The sequence below is a fragment of the Hibiscus syriacus genome, unplaced genomic scaffold (assembly GCF_006381635.1).
Source record: "Hibiscus syriacus cultivar Baekdansim isolate YM2019G1 unplaced genomic scaffold, ASM638163v2 tig00110641_pilon, whole genome shotgun sequence".
NCBI lineage: Eukaryota > Viridiplantae > Streptophyta > Magnoliopsida > Malvales > Malvaceae > Hibiscus > Hibiscus syriacus.
Window position 1 is genome coordinate 449,527 of NW_024062809.1, and position 10,371 is coordinate 459,897.

The 10,371-nt window shown below is 34.1% G+C and overlaps 1 pseudogene; it reads left to right on the forward strand.

The window, feature by feature from the left end:
* Positions 1 to 2,928: 2,928 nt before the first annotated feature.
* Positions 2,929 to 3,588, forward strand: LOC120136975 (annotated as a pseudogene).
* The last annotated feature ends 6,783 nt before the right edge of the window (positions 3,589 to 10,371 follow it).

The following is a 10,371-nucleotide window of genomic DNA, read 5'->3' on the forward strand; positions in this document are numbered from 1 at the left end:
TAATATACAAAATCAGTTTTATAATTACCTCAGAAGTAGTGGAAATACGAATGGGTTCTTCACAACGGGACATAAAAAGGGCAATCGATACCATGCCCAAGACTGCAGCAGCAGGAGACATCCGCCGATAGCATTACGCCTGTAGTCAGTGGCTCCACACATCTCCCTGTACAGCAAAGACAAAACTACCGAGCCCCAACTGAATGATCCTGCCAGACGAAAGTCGCTAAGATGTCGCAACCACATGCAGTGAACTAGGTTGCGCGATTTGTCCGGCATCAGCAACCCTCCTATCAACTGCAGTATGCATGCCCGTGCATACATCTTAACTTCATCCTCAAAGGTGTCTGTGCTAAAATCCCGAAAATTGGCATCTAACCAATTTAACGGTATCCTACCTTCGATAAAACTTTCCGGGACACGTCCTAGATTATCCCGACACAAAGTAGTCCAAGAACCTTGCGAGATCCCTGATATCACATCTCCATCCACCGGAAGCCCTAGGTGCATAGCAACATCCTCAAGTGTAATCGTGCACTCTCCGCACGGAAGATGGAATATGTGGGTCTCCGGCCTCCACTGCTCTACTAAGGCATAAATAAGGTCTGGTTCTATCTTACAGTGACCCTGATATCTACCTATATAAACAAATCCAGCCTCTATTAAATATGGCAAGACACGGCTAGGTATCACTAACTTAAGATTCCTAATAAAATGATCTAATACACGGTCCTTCTCCTAAAAAATAATAATTACACAAATTAATTCTTAATCTAATAATCATGCATTAAATAAATCAACAAATTATTACAAATAATTTAAATTAAATTAAAACGTTAAAATGTTACCGTATCAGCAAAGTGTCGAGATTTATGATTTACATCCAAGCGAAGTAGATTGCCTTCCATTATATATCTGCAAAAAAATTATATTAGTAAAATAATAAATAAAGTAAAATGCTTAAATAAATTAAATACATTATATTATAAATATTATAAAATATATCTTAAACAGAGAGAGTATTTGAGAGAATTTGAGAGAATATGGTATGATGAAAGTAATGGACGAGGGGTATTTATAGGGAAGGTTGAGGGGTAATTAAAGGTATAGCGCGCCCCCTGTACCGCGCTATACCTCACGTGTCAGATAAACAGCTATAGCGCGGAACAGGGGGCACGCTATACCCACGTGTAAGCCATGTCAACATATAACGCGGTACAGGGGGCGCGCTATACCCCACGTGGTGCCAAATCAGCATATAGCGCGGGGCAGGGAGCACGCTTTACTGCTACGAGTGTTAGATCAGAAAATATAATCTGACCGGTGTTAGATCGGTAAATATACCGGTCACCAGTGATTTTTCGGTAAAAACGTCTAAAATATTTGAATTTGAAAACCCCACACTTCTAGTTAATATAGAATGCTTATTTTATAGGAAAACATTATTATCCTTTGGTTTATCATTTGCACCTGATTCTTCACATAACCCAACCCTTTCTGATTCAGCACCAGAAGCCACACTTGGAGCATTAGCAGCATCGAAATTCACATCAACAGTGCGACCGTTGTCTTCATTACCGATTATGACAAGTATTGGTCTAGTCTCATTCGAGCTAGCAGCTGCCTCACTCTGCTGCTACAGGCATGGTATATTACCATCCTTTACGGAATCGCCAGATCTTCTGGTGTTGGTCCTGGAACCTTACATGTCTTTGTTGCCCTTCCCTTGCCGCTTGTCAACCTCTCTACATCGAAAAGAGTGAGTTCTTTGAGAATAGAGTTTCTGATGAGTTTATTTGCGAGTTGATGGAAGAAAGTAAAATGAAAGACGGCGTCGAAGAGAGTTGCTAAAGTAGAGTGTGCACGACACCTCAGTTGCAGAAAGAATGTGTTGCTCGTCGGTTCGTTGCGCCATAATTGGAAACCCAAGCTAGAGATGATAAAGGAAAAGAAAAAGAAGAAGAGGAATATTTTTTAATATTAAAAAAAATACAACAAGTGGTATTTTTAACGGGTTAACGGTTAAATTTAACGCTCCGTCACGGCGTGACCCATTGTGAGTTACGGAATGAAACGTTAGGCACCAAACTAAAATAAAAAAAATATTAAACACTAAACTAAAAAAACAGACCTACGTTGAAAACCTTTTATATATTTAAGCAAAATTTATATTGAGGTCTGAGAGCTGCCACATCTACCATAAATTCCTTTTTTTTTTATTCGATTTATTCCTTCTACCAAATAAATCACACTGTAAAACTTTTGAAATAAATTTGAATCATAAATTTAACGAAACTACATATTTTCTATTTTTCATAAAACAAAACTACATATTAAAAACATTTGCTTAGTAATTGATCAAATATACTACTACATTTTCTGTGTATGTTTATGTATACAGAAGCTATTTTTATCATTGTTGGTTGCCAAAAAAATGTATTGGATGGAGATACAATTACTATAAAAAAAATCTATTGGATGGAAATACAATTATTATGAAATAAATTATTCCCTTGATTTGATACAATTATTATACAAAATTAAAATACAATTCGGCAAGAATTATTATTTAAAAACCAAAATATTTATTTAAAATTTTAATTATTAAATAATTTATTCAGTATTTTATTTACTTATATTCTTTGCAACAACTGGATATATATTTTGCATGACCGTCTCCAACAAGTCTTAAAGCTTCGAGATTAATTAACATCCCCGTTCCTTGGAAACGTGAACACCATTTTTGACAAGTGTCTTTCCACCTGTTTCCTGTTCCTCGCCATGCAATTTACACGTATGCATCCCTTCCCTTTTACTCCATTATCTTTCTCTATATTACCTTCCTCCACTGCCTAGCTCTTACTACAAACCCAACAATCTTCAAGACAACAATCATCATCTGTGTCGTGTCCGATCGACAGAGAAGAAATGGCAGTTGCAGGAAGAAACGTATCAGCTCCTTTGTTGTTCCTCAACCTGGTTATGTATTTTATCGTGTTGGGGTTTGCTAGTTGGAGTGTCGATAGGTATATCAATGGGCAGACTCATCATTCCACTGAGTTTACTCATTTCTTTCCCATTACTGGTGGTGATGAAAAATTAAAAATCGTAAAATAACCTTGGTAATGTTTCAGGTGTGGGTGGAAATGGAGCAACGAGTTTCTTCTTGACATTTTCAATCGTGGCTGCCGTAGTGGGAATAGTGTCCAAGTTTGCAGGAGCGCAGCATGTCAGGTCAGCACTTATTGCTTCGGCCTTGACTGCACTGCGTTTGGGTGAACTTTGATTTTTGTTTAGATATTGATTCGGATATTTGGATATGTGAATCTAAGATTACGATATATGATTTGCAGGTTTGCTTGCAAGCATGTAAACATAGGAGGGTGGAGAGGATGGAGGCTGAGAATACAGGAAGCATTCATAATAATACTCGCTTTCACTCAACTTTTGTATTTGCTACTCATCCATGCCGGTGTCTACAGAAGTAGGTATGGACCGGGGTATCGAGATACCAACAATGGCATGCGAGGACCAGGGGACGAACAGGGGACGAAGGCTGCCACTGGAGTCACAGGATCCAGGGTCTGATAAGGATCACAGCTAAACACCATGTACTTTCGTTGATGAATTTGGACACACTTTTTTTTTTCTTTGAAACTAGTTAGGTTCGATCTTTTCATTTTCCTGTGATGGTTTGTAATGTTTAATGATTCTGGTGTTTTTCTAATGGGAACATTGTGCGGTCCACCTGTAGCATCAAGTTCCGTAGTTGAAAACTTGATGATGTTTGGGAAGAGATTTACAACCAATTAAAACATAAGCAAATAATTTTGGTTTTAGCTCTGTTCAGTGACCAACCAACCGCATGATGCTTATAGATAGGAAGGAACTAAGAATTTTTATTCCATGAATGAATTGAAACAAGGTTTTTTTTTCCAGTGAAGTCTATGCATTGCAGACCTCTTAGTAAAAAAGCATAACATGTGACTATATGTCTAGCCAAAATTCCAATTTCTTAGCAACAGCTACTTCTTCCATGTTCTCCCATCTCTTCTGCGGCTTTCAACTTCTGGGTTGTTTCCACCCTCTCATTCCACTTCTCAACATTCTTCTTATGCTTCTTCTTCTCCTTCTGTGTACATTGTTTCGTTGATTTCTCGGGATCTAACCTATCTCTACGGGCTTTCTTAATGTTTTCTCCGGACTGCTTCTTAGCCGAAGACTTTCCAGCCTTGCTGAGACACTGAAACCAAGGTTTATATCCTTCTTATCGGGCAGATAAAACCTGGCAGGGATTAACTCCACCAATAGGTCAAAGAACAAAGCATTTTCATGAACGATTGGCTTTAAATAGATTACCGATTCGGGTTCGTTCAAAGTTGTTTCTTTTTCCTTCCCAATCTGCATAAACATTAAAAGTGGGTTCGTTCAAATTTGTTTCTTTTTTCCTTTCCAATCTGCATAAACATTAAAAGCAGGCCCGTCCCTGAGATGGGCAAAAGGGGCAGGGCCCAGGACTAAAAATATACATTTTTAAAAAGGATAAATTATTTATTCAATCACTAACTTATTATTTTATTTCTATTATAGCCATCTAGTTATTATTTTTAAATTATTTTATTCTGTTACTCATCGTTAAAAATTTCATTAAAAATTAATAGTGATGTTAAAATGATACTTTTAAATTATTTTTCACTTTTCATTTAATTATTTTTTAATTTATATTTTTAATACTTTTTAGCATGGCAAAACTTTCGAGATAATGTTCTCGAACAAATTAATTCACGAGATAATGCTCTCCCCAGATTAATTGCTCAAATGGGGTGAATTCTACAGTGTTGGCCGTAGGTCGCCATGCCATCAGGGTGACCTACTACGTGGCCAGCTTCCCAACGAACACACATAGAGAATGAACGTGTTGCATGGCACATGCACGTTCCAAACATAGGTCGCCATGCACTCCGGGCGACCTTGTAGGTCGTCAAGCACTCCGGACGACCTTGTAGGTCGCCGTGCACTTCTGCTCCTCGCGTGATTCCTGTTGCAACTGCACCTATTCCTCCTGCTCCTCGCGTGATTCATCTTGCAACTGAACCTATTCCTCATGCTCCTCGCGTGATTCATCTTGCAGCTGCTCAGGTGACCTCATGCATGCAGTTGTAATAGCTGCATTATTGAAACATGATTTGAGCTGTAAAGTGTCATAGCTTCGAGCCATAGCTGCTCCCTCGTGCCATAGCTTCGAGACTGTCCCCTCTCGTTATCATAGATGCATTTTTGCAGCGTAAAATCAGTTGCTGCATGCATCAATTAGTGTTGTATTATTGCAGCGCTCAACGGTTGAAAAATTTACTGCCTTCAACGAATTATACAACTCAAATTGATTGCAGCTTACTAGTCGTGCAAAGATCATTATATATCGAATATGAGGGGTTTAGGGTAGAATCATAAGAAAGAAAGAAAATTTGGCGAAAGAAAGGAAAGGAAAGGAAAGAAGAAGAAGAAAGGGAGATAAGGCTCAACATCGTTCGTGAGGTAATTTTTAATTGTTCAATTTAGTTTATTATATGAAATAATTAGTTTGTTAGTTTAGGGTTTAAGGTAAACAAAAATTTAGTAATTAGTTGTTAGTATAAATTATTAGTTTGTTAGTATAAATTATTAGTTTGTTAGTTTAAGTTATATTATATTAATTTGTTAGTTTAAGTTATATATTAGATTATATAAAAAATTAGTTAATTAGTTTCTTAGTTTAAGTTATTAAATGTAAAAAAATATTTAATTATTTTGTTAGTGTGTTTAAACGTATATTAGGTTGTTTGTTGAAGTTTAAGTTAAAATATTAAAAGCATTAATTAGTGTTTAATTAGTTTGTTATTTTAACTAAATTATATTATAATAAAGAAATAGTTTATTAGTTTAAGTTATATTATAATATATTAGATTATATAAAATTAATTTGTTTAATTTATTGTTGTTTAAAGAAATAAATTTTTTACACGTACATGTCATTATTCCACAATATTTTCCCACGTACAGATTGATTCGAAGAAAGAAACAAGAAAGGAAAGGAAAGGAAGAAGGCATAAATACGGGGTAATTTATTATTTTTTGTTGTTCATTTTTTGTTGTTGTGTATGTGTAAATTAGTTAGTTAGTTAGTTTATATTAGAGTATATAAAATTAACGTGTTTAATTTATTCCCGTTTTAAAAACATATTTTGTTTAAAAAATTTAGTGTTTATTTTATATTAGATTATATAAAATTAATTTGTTTAATTTATTCACGTTTAAAAAAAAAATATTGTGTTTAAAAATATTTAGTGTTATTTAAAAAAAATATTTTGTTTAATTTATATTAGATTATATAATCTTAAATTTTATAACAATTATTAACAAATTTGTTTGATATTTTAGAAAATAAAAATATTATTGAACTAATCATTATTATTAGTAATCATTACTAAATGATTTATGAAATTATCTTATCTAATTTTTTTATCTAAATTTTTTTATTTTTTTTTATTTGTAGAGAAAATGAGCAACAACTTTTTTACGATTGTCCATTATAATGGATAGATTATGGAAAATGAGGTCGGAATAGTTTTTCAGTCTGAAAAACCAATAAGTACGATGTTAAAAAAAACATCACATTTATAGAAATGAAGCATAAGATAGAAAGAAAAATTTGAGCTGCAATTGATTGTTTGAGGTATAGGTTTATGATATGCCCCAACCTAGTCAGATATGATGCAGTTCCACATGAAGAAGATGATGATATTGGAACCATGGTTGGATTACATGAGTTAACCAATAAAGCAGTTATTAAGTTATTTGTTGATGTGTGTAACATATGTGATGTTCCTGGGTCATCAAGAGGTGTGGCTCAAAATCCATCTGAAATGGTTTTATATAGTTAGTTTAAGGAGCCGACATACAAGTTCCCGAACAGTTTTATGGCACTATTGGAAAGTGTAAATGAAGTCGGAGGGACATCTGCAGCAGCAGAGTATGAGACGAGAAACATATCGGAATTGGCTGTTGATATTGATGCTGAAAATCGATGGGGAGAAATTCATGATGATTCAAGCGAAGATGAAGAAACCGAAGAACCCGTTTTGGGCGACGATGAAAATATTTTCGGTGGAGGTGCAATTGATGAAGTTCCGGCATCGTATGAAGCTACTCCTTACATGTACGAGATAGACTATGATGCGATGAGGGCACCTGAATTCCCAGACATGCCACATTTACCTTCGTACCAAATGACTGAATCATTCGATAATTCTGGTGAATTTTCAGTTGGGGTGCAATTCAGAGGAAAAAATGAAGCTACGCTGGCGATTAAAGAGTACTGCATCAAATGCCATATTGATGTCCATGTTGCAGAGTCCAACCTAAAAACCCTATACGCGAAGTGTGTAAAATATGGCCCAGAGTGCAAGTGGAAGATCCGAGTGTCGAAAAATCAAAGGCACGATGTTTGGGTCATCATGAGGTACAATGGTCCGCACACATGTTTATGAAACTCCATCGAACAAGACCACCGACTATTGGACTCCGATGTAATATGCGAATACGTGAAGACGATGGCTGAAAAGGATCTAAGGATATCTTGTTCAATGTTAGCTGCATCTATTCGAAGCCAATCTAGATATCAAGTAAAATATGGCAAGGTGTGGAATGCGAAGATGAAGGCAATGAAGCTGACGTATGGAGATTGGGATACATCGTACAATGAGCTACCACATTTGCTACAAGCAGTGAAGAGATTTATCCTAGGAACCATAGTGAAGTCTTAAACCATGCCCGCATATGACGAAGAAGGTCAACTTCTGCCAGGGAAGAAAATATTTCATAGACTATTTTGGGCATTCAAGGCATGTATTGAAGGATTTCCATTTTGCAAATGTATGATCCAAGTAGATGGTACGTGGTTGTATGGTCAATATAGGCATGTACTTTTGATGGCAGTTGCTCAAGATGGTGAGCGAAATATCTTCCCAATTGCATTCGCCATTGTTGAGGGAGAGACAACAGAGGCTTGAGATTTCTTTCTGACCAATTTACGTCAATATGTCGTTCGTGAAGATGGAGTTTGCTTGATATCCGATAGAGGAACGAGTATTTTGGCGGAAATTGAAAGACCAGGAAGTCATTGGATACCTCCGTATGCCTATCCGACATTTTGTATCCATCATATTGGCAAGAATAATATCGACCATTTTCATAACGCACACATTCGTAGCGAGATAATCAGCATGGGTAAGTTTTATTTTCAATATTTGTGCATTTTTATGTGGTTTTTTTAATTGCGGTTTAACACAATATATTATGAAGCAGGATACGAACTACGTCGACCAAATTTTGACAAGATATTGGATAATTTGAAGGTATTTTAAGATGATCAGCGTGTTTGGAAGTGGGCTTCAAAAATACCGCGGGAAAAATGGTTGCAAGCATACGATGAAGGTCGGAGATACGGACATATGACCACAAACCTTGCTGAGGCCATTAATTCAGTACTAAAAGGTATACGCCATCTCCCAATAGCGAGTATACTGAAAGAGACGTACTTTAGATTGGCTAAAGTTTGGTCGGATAAAGGCAAGGAAATTGAGAGTCTCATAAATAAAGGTAAAGCTTGGGCTCCTACAGTGGTGGAATCAATGGAAGCAAATGAGCGATTGGCAACATCAATGGTTGTTCATAATTTCGACCGAGTTGGTCATACTTTTGTCGTGTCGTGCATACGCCGTAATGTCGGAGGAGAAGACCAAACATTTAGAGTTGATTTACGACACAAATGGTGTGATTGAGTTCGTTTTCAGGCATGGAAATATCCATGTGCTCATGCAGTCGCTGCATGTATGTATGCTGGTGTAAGCGTATACACTTATGTTGATAAATGCTTTCACCTACGTAGGATATTAAATGTCTACAACTATGCGTTCAGACAGATCCTGAATGAATCGTATTGGCCCAAAAAGGATCATGATGAATGGCTGCCAAATCCAATGCTTTGTAGAAGTCCAAAGGGTCGACCTGAGTCCACTCGTATTCATACCAGTATGGATTTTCATGCTAGAGAGAGAAGTCAAGAAAAGAGATGCAGATTATGTAGGGTTGAAGGCCATTCAAAAAACAATTGTCCTAATTTACCAAGATATAGGCCTCATCATTAGTAATCATATATGTATTTCTATATATTTATCCGGATTTAATTTTGTAATGATTTATAATTCGAGGACTTAAACATATTTGAATAGATGTGTGGTTCAATTAACGTCATTTTCGTTACATAATTAATACTCATCCATGGAACACTTTTTTGATTTGTAATAATGATATGATTTGATTTAGTAATGATTTGATAATCATGATTTAATAATGAATTTATATTTAAAATTATAATAATTATTTAGTAATGATTAGTAATAATGAAATTATTATATATTAATGATTTGGTAGTAATGATTAGTAATAATGAAATTATTATTAATATTTAATGATTTGGTAGTAATGATTAGTAATAATGAAATTATTAATATTTAATGATTTGGTAGTAATGATTTAGTAATTATTACTAATAATGAAATTATAATAATGATTTAATAATGATTTTAATATTTAATGATTTGAATATTATTAATGATTTGATAATAATCATTATAATAATGATTAGTAATAATTTATAATAATGATTTAATAATGATTTTAATATTTAATGATTTGATGATTTAGTAATGATTTGATAATAATCATTATAATAATGATTTAGTAATAATCATTATAATAATGATTTAATGATAATAATAATAATAATAATAATAATAATAATAATAATAATAATAATAATAATAATAATAATGATTTAATAATAATCATTATAATAATGATTTAATAGTAATGATTTAGTAATGATTTTATAATAATGATTTAATACTAATGATTTAATAGTTATTACTAATAATTATGGAATAATAACAAATGAGTGTACAAGTGTGGACTACTCGAATTTAAATTTATACATAGTCGAATTTATTAATGATTTTTAAATATTTAATGATTTGATATTAATGATTTAATAATTATTATTAATAATGATTTATTATTAATATTTAATTATTTAATACTAATGATTACTAGTAATAAAATTATAATAATGATTTGATACTAAAAATCATTATAAATATGTCAAATTTGTTAAGGTTAAAAAAACTAGTCTAATTTCAATATATAATTTGTAACAAATAGCAAACGAGTTTACAATTGTTGTCGATGCCGGAGTGTTGTTGAATGATAATGTCGGGGCAGACGTCTGATGTGTTGTGGCCGTTGCGGTTGCTCAGGAGTATGGTACCCATCCTC